General features: G+C 45.0%; 1 long non-coding RNA gene across 2 annotated transcripts in view; it reads right to left on the bottom strand.

Annotated features, from left to right (window-relative positions):
- LOC122552404 overlaps positions 1 to 10,573 on the bottom strand; it is a 25,686-nt gene that overhangs the window by 14,371 nt on the left and 742 nt on the right. The window contains exons 2-3 of one of the 2 annotated variants that reach the window (XR_006312363.1): positions 10,436 to 10,536; positions 5,924 to 6,015 (exon numbers count right to left, since the gene is read on the bottom strand). The exons of the other annotated variant lie outside the window; for it this stretch is intronic. This is a non-coding gene — a long non-coding RNA (uncharacterized LOC122552404). Of the gene's footprint in view, positions 1 to 5,923; positions 6,016 to 10,435; positions 10,537 to 10,573 lie in introns of those variants that run through there. 2 annotated transcript variants of the gene reach the window in all.

Below are 10,573 nucleotides of genomic sequence, written 5' to 3'. Positions count from 1 at the left end.
GTTAGGTTCTTCACTCAGCGAGTCGTAAGTTCATGGAATGCCCTGCCAGTAGCAGTGGTGGACTCTCCCTCTTTATGGGCATTTAAGCGGGCATTGGATAGGTATATGGAGGATAGTGGGTTAGTATAGGTTAGGTGGGCTTGGATCGGCGCAACATCGAGGGCCAAAGGGCCTGTACTGCGCTGTATTCTTCTATGTTCTATGTTCTATGTAATGGAGGAGACAGGAACCTTCTAGCATCTCAGTGGCGGTGGTGGAAATGGTGGCTGATGTTCTACATTGCGCCGCAAAAAAGACCCTGAGCTTCCAGTTGCCTGCTCGTTAACACACAAGACTGTTCCCTGTCCAACATCTCGGTCTCATGCTTACTGCAGTGTTCCTGTGAAACTTGATGCAAGCTGGAAGAACACTTCAGAACATACCAAATGGCTTCCTATTTCAAGGACTGCAATTTCCCCTCACATGTGGTCAACAATACTCTCCAGTGTATCTCCCCCACTTCCCATACCACTGCCCTTGAACCCCACCCCTTCAAATGCAACAAAGATGGAATCCCACCATCCTCACCTTCCACCCAGATACAACGCATCATCCTCTGCTATTTCCACCATCAGATCCAACCACCTGAGATATATTTGCCTACCCACCCCTTTCAGCATTCCACAGAGACCATACCCTCTGTGACTTCCATGTTAGATCCACACTCCCCACCAACCCACCCTCCACTCCAGGCACCTTCGCTTGCCACTGCAAGAGGTGGAAAACCTTTGCCCACACCTTCCCCTCACCTCCATCCAAGGAACCACTGGATCCTCCCACATCCAACAGAGATTTCCCTGCCCACCCAAACACCTCACCTATTGTGTCCCTTGCCCTCGGGACGCCAAATTGTGGAGTATTTCAGGGAACATTTCTGGGACACATGCACCAACCAACCCCACCGCCCTGTGGCCGACCATTTCGGCTACCCCCCACCCCCTCCGCCACCATGCTGCCAAGGACATGCAAGTCCTCCATCCCCAAATCCGAGCCACCCGACACCTGGAGGAAGAACACCTCATCTTCCACCTTGGGAACTTTCAACCACACGGCATCAAGGTTTCCTCATCTCCCCTCCCCCACCTTATCTCAGATTCAACCCTCCAACTCGGCACTGGCCTCTTGAACAGTCCCACCTGGCCATCTTCCTTCCCAATTATCCATTCCATCCTCCACTACGCTCCATCTATAACCACCTATTGCCTCCCTAGTTCCCTTCCCCCAACCCCAAACACCCCTCCCTATTTATCTCTCAGCCGTATTCCACCACCCACATTTCTGATGAAGTGCTGACATGCCCAATACGTCAATTCTCCTGCTCCTTGGATGCTGCCTGACCTGCTGTGCTTCTCCAGCGCCACACTTTAACACAAGCTAGAAGAACAACACCACATGGGGACTCTGCAACCCTCTGGCTTCAACATCAAATTCAATAATTTTAGGTGTTGAACTCTCCCACGTCCTAGTGTCTTTGCCCCCTACCCCACATACCAGGCCTTGTTATTACGTAGCCTGCCATGACACATTACCTATGGTTAGCCACTACCAGTCCCCATAAACAGCTATTCACCCTCCCCCCGTCAGATCGTTATCCACTCCTTTGTCCAACTGCTCCTATCTCTCTCTTTGGACTCTATCCCCACCTATCATTTACTCCTTAACCCCTACCTTCTGCATAAAAACAGACATTTTTTCTCAGTAACATCAGTTCCTGAGGAAGCGTCACTGGATCGAAAATGCGAACTGATTTATTTTCACCGATGCTGCCAGATCTGCTGAGCTTTTCCAGTATCTTTTGGTTGTTGTGTGTGATTTACAGCATCTGCAGTTCTTTTGGTTCTAATTTCATCGGAGTATCTAATTCAGGTCCAGCAGACGGAAACAGTGTTTATCAACCCTCCCAGTCCACACTAACTCCATCTCTCTCCCAGTATCTGCAGTCTCTCCCACTCCTTCACATTCAGTCCCCCCTCACAGTGACACTGCGCCTGCAAAGCTGATGGTCATGTGTTAGCCTGCTGGACCCACCCCTCATTCACTCCCATTGGCTGGAGGATCACGCCAACTCTCCTATTGGTCTGAAGCCGTGTCAATCAGCCAGGCCCCATTGTGACCCGAGTGGTGGGATCCTCCCAGGTGCATCATAGGCTGAGGAGTGACCTCATAGAGGTTTATAAAATCATGAGGGGCATGGGTAGGATAAATAGACAAGGTCATATTCCTGGGGCGGGGGAGTCCAGAATGAGAAGGCATATGTTTAAGATGAGAGGGGAATAATTTAAAATGGATCTGAGGGGCATTTGTTTGTCCCCCACTGAGTTTGGTGCCTGTATGGAATCTTCTGACAGGAAGTGGAGGATGTTGGTACAATTATACCATTTGGCATCTGGATGGGTATATGAATAGGAAGGATGTAGAGTGATATGTGCCAAGTGTTGGCAAATGGGACTAGATTAGGTTGGAATATCTGGTCAGCATGGACCAGTTTAACGAAAGGGTTTATTTTCATGCTGTACAGCTCTACGGCTCTGTTCTGTGATGAGCTTCATCATTCACAGTGAATGGGTCAGTATCACAGAGCACAGGGGCTGGGGGTTATTCAGCCCATTGGGGCTGTACTCTCTCCCTCTGGAGATGGTGCCAGTCTATCCTAACTCACCTCCCATTTGTTAAATTTTGACAATAACTACTGAATCTGCATCCAGCTCTCTTTCAAACTGTTCCAGATGCTCAGAACTTAGTGAGTAAAATAATCTTCACATTTTTTCTCTGCATTATTTTCCAGTTACCTGAAAATAGTTACTAAAAATTGTGACGTTAAAAATTTCTCACTCTGTCTCTCTGTAAATGAAATACCCTGGAAACAAATCAACTCCTGGTCGAAATCACTGCTTAACCTTCTCAGCTCCAAGGAGAATTGTCTGGCCTTCTGCTAACTCTCCATAAAAGAGAAACCTATCTTAATTTTATTAGTGCCATAGAGATGTACAGTACAGAAACAGACCCTTCAGTCCAACTTGTCCATGCCGACCAGATATCCTAAATTAATCTCGTCCCATATGCCAGCACTTGGCCCATAGCCTTCTAGACCTTTCCCAATCACATGTCCAATGAGATGCCTTTTAAATGTTGTAACTGTACCAGCCTCCACACTTTCTCTGGCAGCTCATTCCATACACATACCACGTTCAGCTTGAAACTTTGCACCTAATATCCCTTTTCAATCTTTTCCCTCACACCTGTGCTTTCTAGTTTTGGACTCACCTAAACAGCAATAAAAGCCTGGCTGTTTCCCCTATCCATGCCCCGAACGATTTTATCAACCTCTATGGTCACCTCTCAGCATCCGATTCTCCAGTGAAAACAGCCTCAGTCTATTCAGCCTCTCCTTATAGCTCAATCCCTCAACCCTGGCAACATCTTTGCATCTTTTCTGAATCCTTTCAAGTTTCATAATATCATTCCAATAGCGGGGAGACCAGGACTGAAAGCAGAATTCCATAAGTGGCTGAATGAATGTCCTGTACAGCCGCAAAATGACGTCACAACTCCTGTACTCAATGCACAGACCAATAAAGGCAAGTACACCAAACACTTTCTTCACTACCCTGTCTATCTATGATTCCACTTTCACGGAACTATGAAACTGCACTCCAAGGTGTCTTTGTTCAGCAACACGCTCCAGGACCTTCCCATTAAGTGTATAAGTCCCACCCTGATGTGCTTTTCCAAAATGCAGAACCTCACATATATCTAAATTAAACTGCATCTGCCACTCCTCAGCCCATTTGATCCGAGTCTCATTGTAATCTCAGGTAACTTTGCTGTCCATTGCACCTCCAATTTTGGTGTCTATTGCAAACCTACTAACCATAGCTCCTATATTCACATAGAGATCATTTATATAAATGGCAAAAAGCAGTGGACCCAGCACGCAGCCTGACAGCATATTGCTCATCACAGGCTTCCAGTCCAAAAAGCACCCTCCACTATGACACCGACTGCTCAGCAAGGTTAGAGCTCATGGCATACAGGGAGAACTCACCATTTGGATACAGAACTGGCTCAAAGGCAGAAGACAGAGGGTGGTGATGGAGGGTTGCTTTTCAGACTGGAGGCCTGTGACTAGTGGAGTGTTACAAGGATCACTGCTGGATCCACTACCTTTCGTCATTTACATCAATGACTTGGATGTGAACATAGAAGGTATAGTTAGTGAGATGACACCAAAACTGGAGGTGTAGTGGACAGTGAAAAAGATTACCTCAGGAGTACAATGGAATCTTGATCAGATGGGTGAATGGGCTGAGGAGTGGCATTTTGTGAAAGCAAATCTTAGCAGGACTTACACACTTAATGGTAAGGTCCTGAGGAGTGTTACTGAACAAAGAGACCTTGGAGTGCATGTGGTTAGGATAGCGAAGGCGGCATTTGGTATGCTTTCCTTTATCGGACAAAGTATTGAGTACAGGAGTTATGAGATCATGTTGCGGTTGTACAGCACATTGGTTAGGCCACTTTTGGAACGTTGCGTACAAATCTGGTCTCCCTCCTATTGGAAGGATGTTGTGAAACTTGAAAGGGTTCAGAAAAGATTTACAAGAACGTTGCCAGGGTTGGAGGATTTGAGCTAGGCTGGGGGTTGAATAGAGGTTGAATAGACTGGGGCTGTTTTCCCTGCAGCATCGGAGGCTGAGAGGTGATCTTATCTATGTATATAAAAACATAAGGTGCATGGATAGGATAAATAGACAAAGTCTTTTCCCTGGCGTGGGGGATCCCAGCACTAGAGGGCAGAGGTTTATTATATGAGGGGAAAGACTTTAAAGAGACTTGAGAGGCAACATTTTCAAACAGAGGGTGGTACGTGTATGGAATGAGCTGCCAGATGAAGTGGTGGAGGCCATTACGATTGCAACATTTAAAAGGCATCTTCATGTGTATATGACTAGGAAGGATATGGGCTGGGTGCTGACAGGTGGGACAAGATTGCGTTGGGATATCTGATCAGCATGTACTGATTGGACCGACGGGTCTCTGTTTCTGTGCTGTCCATCTATGACTCTTCGACCTTCCAGCCAATTCCGTACCCAAACAGCCAGTTCCGCCAGAATTCTATGGTGTTGAACCTGCTAACCAGTGTGTTATGTGAAACCTTGTGTCTTTCTCAAGTCCAAGTTAATGATTTCAATGCACAAAGCCATGCTGACTTTCCCTAATCATTTCTTGCTTTTCCAATGACGTGTAAATCCTATCCCTGACAATCCCTTCCAACAACCTCTCTGCCACTGACTTCAGGTTCACCGGTCTATAGTTCCCTGGCTTTTCCTTACCACCTTTCTCAAATAATGGCACCAGTCTTCCAGCACCTCACCTGTGGCGATCGATGATACAATTATTGCAGCGAGGGGCCCAGCAAAAGCTTCCCTAATTACCCACAAATTTCTGGGATACACCTGATCAGATTCCAGGAATTTATCCACCTTTATGCATTTTAAGAAATCCAGTACCTCCTCCTCTGTAATATGTACACTTGCCAAGTTATCACTATTTATTTCTCCAACTTCTCTAACTTCCATATCCCCTTTCAGTAAAAACTGACATGAAATACTTGCAGAATCTCTCCCACCTCCTGCTGTTCCATAGACAATCTTGTTGATCTTTGAGGGTTGCTATTCTCTGCCTAGTTATTCTTTTGTCTTTAATGTATTTGTAGAATTTCTTTGGATTCTCCTTAAACCTATTTCCCAAAGCTATCTCATGTCCCCTTTTTTGCCTCCTGGCTTCCCGCGAGCATACTCCTACTGCCCTTATAGTCCTCTCGGGATTCACACAAACAGTGGTCTGTACCTGCCATATCCTTCCTTCATTTTCTTCACCAGAGCCTCAATTTCGCAGGTCATGCAGCATTCTCGACGCCTCCCAGCCTTGGCCTTAACAGGAACATACTGTCTGTGTACTCTCATTGTCGCAAGCCTATGGAGGCAATGGCAGATGAGGACAGAGAAACAATCATTATCAGTAAAGAGGTAGTGTTGGGAAAGCTAACAACTCATGCTTATCTCTATAATTCCTCTCTAGCCTCAGAACTATCACTATCTCTGCACCAAAAACATTTCAATCTCTGCAACATCCTCCAATATCTAATCTCCTCCAGTCTCAACACCCTCTCTCTCTTTAATCTTGTCCACCCTCACAAATCTCTATGATGTGCCTTTCTTTAATTCCAGCCTTCAGGATAACCCATTTTTATTTCAGATTCTGCACCCAGAGCTCCACAATGTCCTGCTTAACCTCTGTCACATTTTCCTCCATTAAACATGAATCAATCACGTATCATCTATTCTAATAACACCTTCTCTGACCTGGTTTCTATTGTGGCTTGTCATATCCCGATATTATGCGTCTGTGGTCTACATAACAGAAAACGGTTTTGTGGTCCATTGGGTTTATGCTGTGAAGAAATCTCCCAGCTAACTATTTTAATCCCATTTTCCAGCACAGAGCCCATAGACCTGTCAGCCTTGACCTTGCAAGTATGTTCCTAAATAGATTTTAAATGCCATCGGGATTTCTGTCTCTCACTCTCTTCCAGACAATGAGGTTTAGTGCAACTGTTGCTCTATGCTATCACCCACAGGGTTCAGAGCAGCTGGGTCTGTGCGAACCATAGATCGCCCACACATTGTGAAGGATGGCAAGGTCCCTGAGAGGGGGCACAGGAGATTTACCAGGATGGTTCAAGGAATGGGGGATTTTAGTTGCAGAATTTGTGGGGCTTTTTTAACATTAATTGTTCACGTGACATGTGTGTTGCTAATACACATCAAGAATAACCATCCACAATTAATGGACTCTCCTTTTCAACCTCTCCCCTTGCCTGCGCTGTAATAATATTCAGGTTAACCACTACCAGACATCTCTCTCTAATGAGAGAGCAGTCCTATGGTCGGGTAGGACAATGCTGACTTGATCTTTTACACAGTGATGCCACTGTGCCTCGTGGGTGGAAAATAGAGTATAACTTGGGATAAACTGTAGAAAGATGCACCACAAAGGGACTGGGGGAAAATGAGCAGGAAACACAGAAAGCTAGCACACAGTTACAACATGGAATCAGGAAGGGGAATGGAATGCTGTCCCTTATTTCAAAGAGTTTGCAATATAAGAGTTTGGAGTATATACCTTAGGGCAACTAAACAAATGGCGAGTGAGACCACATCTGGAGTAACGTGAACAGATTTGGTCGCTTTAGTTAACGAAATAGAGCAGTTTATTGGAGGCATTTCAGAGAAGATCCATTGGGATGATCCCTGCTTTGAAGTGATTATACTGTAAGCAAAGACTGAATAAGCTGGGAAACTACTCACTGGACTTTGGAAGAATGAGAGGTGATCTCTTTGAAACATACATGATTCTGTCGAGAGTTGACAGGGTAAATATGGAGAGGATGTGTCCGATTACGGGTGAGTCTTGGACCAGATTCTGGGTCAGTCGCGGAATCAAGGGTTCTGTTTCAGATTTGTCAAGTTAAAGACAACACCGACACAGGTTAGGGTTTCAGTAGCAATAGAGCTGGGGTGAGAAGGAGACAAGCAACGTTTTAGAAATTGGAATTCCTGGTGTTTGTGATTGTGTAGATGTCTGATCAGAAGGTCACCTTGGGGTCAGATATGAAAGCAATATTGTGAAGAATGTAGTTCTGCCTCAGACACTTCCCAGTGAGAGAGAGGGACACAGCAGTAAGGGAAATGAATTTGGAATAGCAACTGAAGGCAATGGGTTTAACAATTACAGTGTTTCATTGGAGTGAATTGCAGCTAATCTAAGCGTGGTAAGCAGTTTGATAACTGAGTAATAGTGGAGTAATGGAGACGGATGATGGGGAGGGAGAGCTGGACATTGTCAGTATACAAGTGAAACCTAACACAGTGCTTTTGGGCGATGTTACCTTCTGGCAGTATGTAGGTGAGAAACAGGATGGACCAAAGATAGATCCTGGAGGGACACCAAATACAATGAATTCAGAAAGGAAAGGGAGAGTGGAGATGGAGCAGCATTTTTCCAATGATGGTGAGGTCAAATATTAGGTTTTAGCAGAATGGGAGAGAAGGACATAACCAGAAAAGACAGACAGACAGATCATGGAACAATATCTGTGAATTGCAAGGCGGGGAGGGCGGTGACAAGCAGGAGGATGAGAGAGAGATTTCGAATGTCCATGATTTAGCTACACTAGGGTAAATGGTCAAGATGACCTCTAATAAGGCTTGACAAGAGACTCTAGGAAATGCAAGTTTAGATCTAAAATGAGGAGCACCCTTTTGAGGTAGTTTGGCTCGGTGGGCTAGTGGAGAGGGAGGAAAGAAGCAGAGGCAGCTGATCGGATTGTCTCAATGTTATTGACAAAGAAACTCCATGTGCTCCTCACTCTTGTTGTTGGAGGGGCGGATGGAGGAGACAGGATAATGGACATTTTTTTTATTTCCAAAATAATAAACAAAACCTGTGATAGCGATTCTAAAAATAAGTGAACAAACCTGTCGTATTTATCATTTATCAAGAATATTAAAATATACAACTGAAGTTCAGGTTTGAATTAAAAATCGGTAGAGGGTGGCTGTGTAGTCAAGAAAAAAATAACTGGAATGAAGAATCGACTGTTTGCCATGGAACCATTGGGGATGTTTTTCTGCCATTGACAATGTCCTTGAGGGAAAGAAACCCGTCAATGGCCCATCAAGTCACTTATTGTATTAATCACTGCACAGTCTCAACAAAGGTATGAAACTGGATGGACCACATTACATCTACCAATGCACTAGCAAATACAACCACACAATCAGCCCTCTTGACGCTGCAACTTCCGCCTCACTGTGGGCCAACAACAGCAGCAGAACTGTACTCCAGCCCAACCTGAAATCTCATGGCCTGATATCCCCCATTCAACCATTAACATCAAGCCAGGGGAATCAACCCTGGTTCAATGGTGAATGCAGGAGGGCATGCCAGGAGCAGTACCAGGCATACCTAAAAATGAGGTGCCAACCTGGTGCAGCTACCAAACCTGCATGCCAAACAGCACAAGCAACACCAAATAGAACTAAGTGATCCCATAACCAATAGATTAGATCTGAGTTCTGCAGTTCTGCCACACATAGTCAAGAATAGTGATGGACAATTAAACAACCCACTGGAGGAAGCATCACAGATATCCTCACCCTTACTGATGGAGGGGTCTCACACATTCATACACCAGATAAGAGGACAGCATTAGCAGCGATTTTCAGCTAGCAATGCCAAGTGGATGAGCCTTCTCCATTGGTCCCTGACATCACAGATATGAATCGACTTCGGTTGAAAACTCATTTCAAATCAGATCAAGAAATGGATAAGCAGTGTAAAGGCTAGTGGCCCTGCCAATATTCTGGCAATAATACTGTTGGCTGTGCTCCAGAACCTGCTGCCCACCAAGGCAAGTACTGCTCCAGCACTGGCACCTACTGACTTTGTGGAACATTGCTCAGGGATGTTCCAACACAAAAACACAGGGCAGATCCAACTCAGCCAATTCCCCTCCATCAGTGAACACTCGCTCAGCAGTGAAGTGATGGAAGGTGTCATCAACAGTGCTGTCAAGCACCTGCTCAGCAATAACCTGCTCAGCGATGGCCCTGGCAGAACCCAAACTGGGCACTCAGTTCCTGAGCTTGTTACAGACTTGATTCACAAACTGACAAACAGCTGAATGAGGTGAGGATGACAAAACCCCTCCAAGACCACTATTTCGACTTCAGTCATATCACCTAACCTCACCACAGTCTCAGCTCATTTGCTGAAACTCTCATTCATTCCTTTTGTTAACTCTAGATTTCATTATCTAAACCCACTCCTGGCCAGCATCCCACATTCACCCTCCCGATAATCTCAAGAAAATTGAAAACTCTACTGCCGAAGTGCTCACTTGTCCAAAAACTTGCTGATCAATCAAAAGAATCCCATTTTACTTTCGCACCTTTGAATTAATTCCTGGCTGTAATCATTCCTATCTCCCTGCACCACACACCCTTTCATATCTCAATAACTCATTTTAGTTCAGACTCTCAATGATGTGTTTATTTTTGAGTTCACCTGTGTGACTGTTTCTATAGACTCCAAGGGAACATGGTCTGGAATCCCCACTCTAACCCTCTAAGATCTACCTTCTTCCTTTAAGGCATTCTTGAAAAACTGATTATTTGGCAATGGTTTTGGTCACTGGACACAATATTCTCCAGCTGTGGCCTTATGTCAAAAGTTCTCAATAATATTTTTGTGAAATTAAAACCATGATGATTTGAACAGATATCTTCTACTCTTCAATATCGCTGAGTGAATAATCTGTAATGTCTCCTACCCAACCACGTTGTGGGAGCACCTATACAATACAAACTGCAGCAGTACAAGGAAGTCAAACATCACCACAGGCAACAAGGCTTTGGCATTGATCACTGGTTTCTGTGGAAGGAGAAATACACAGTTGATGTTTCAGGGA

Source organism: Chiloscyllium plagiosum, chromosome 8 (assembly GCF_004010195.1).
Source record: "Chiloscyllium plagiosum isolate BGI_BamShark_2017 chromosome 8, ASM401019v2, whole genome shotgun sequence".
Taxonomy (NCBI): domain Eukaryota; kingdom Metazoa; phylum Chordata; class Chondrichthyes; order Orectolobiformes; family Hemiscylliidae; genus Chiloscyllium; species Chiloscyllium plagiosum.
The sequence above is the reverse complement of the archived record's forward strand: the minus strand, read 5'-3'. Positions and strand labels throughout refer to the sequence as shown.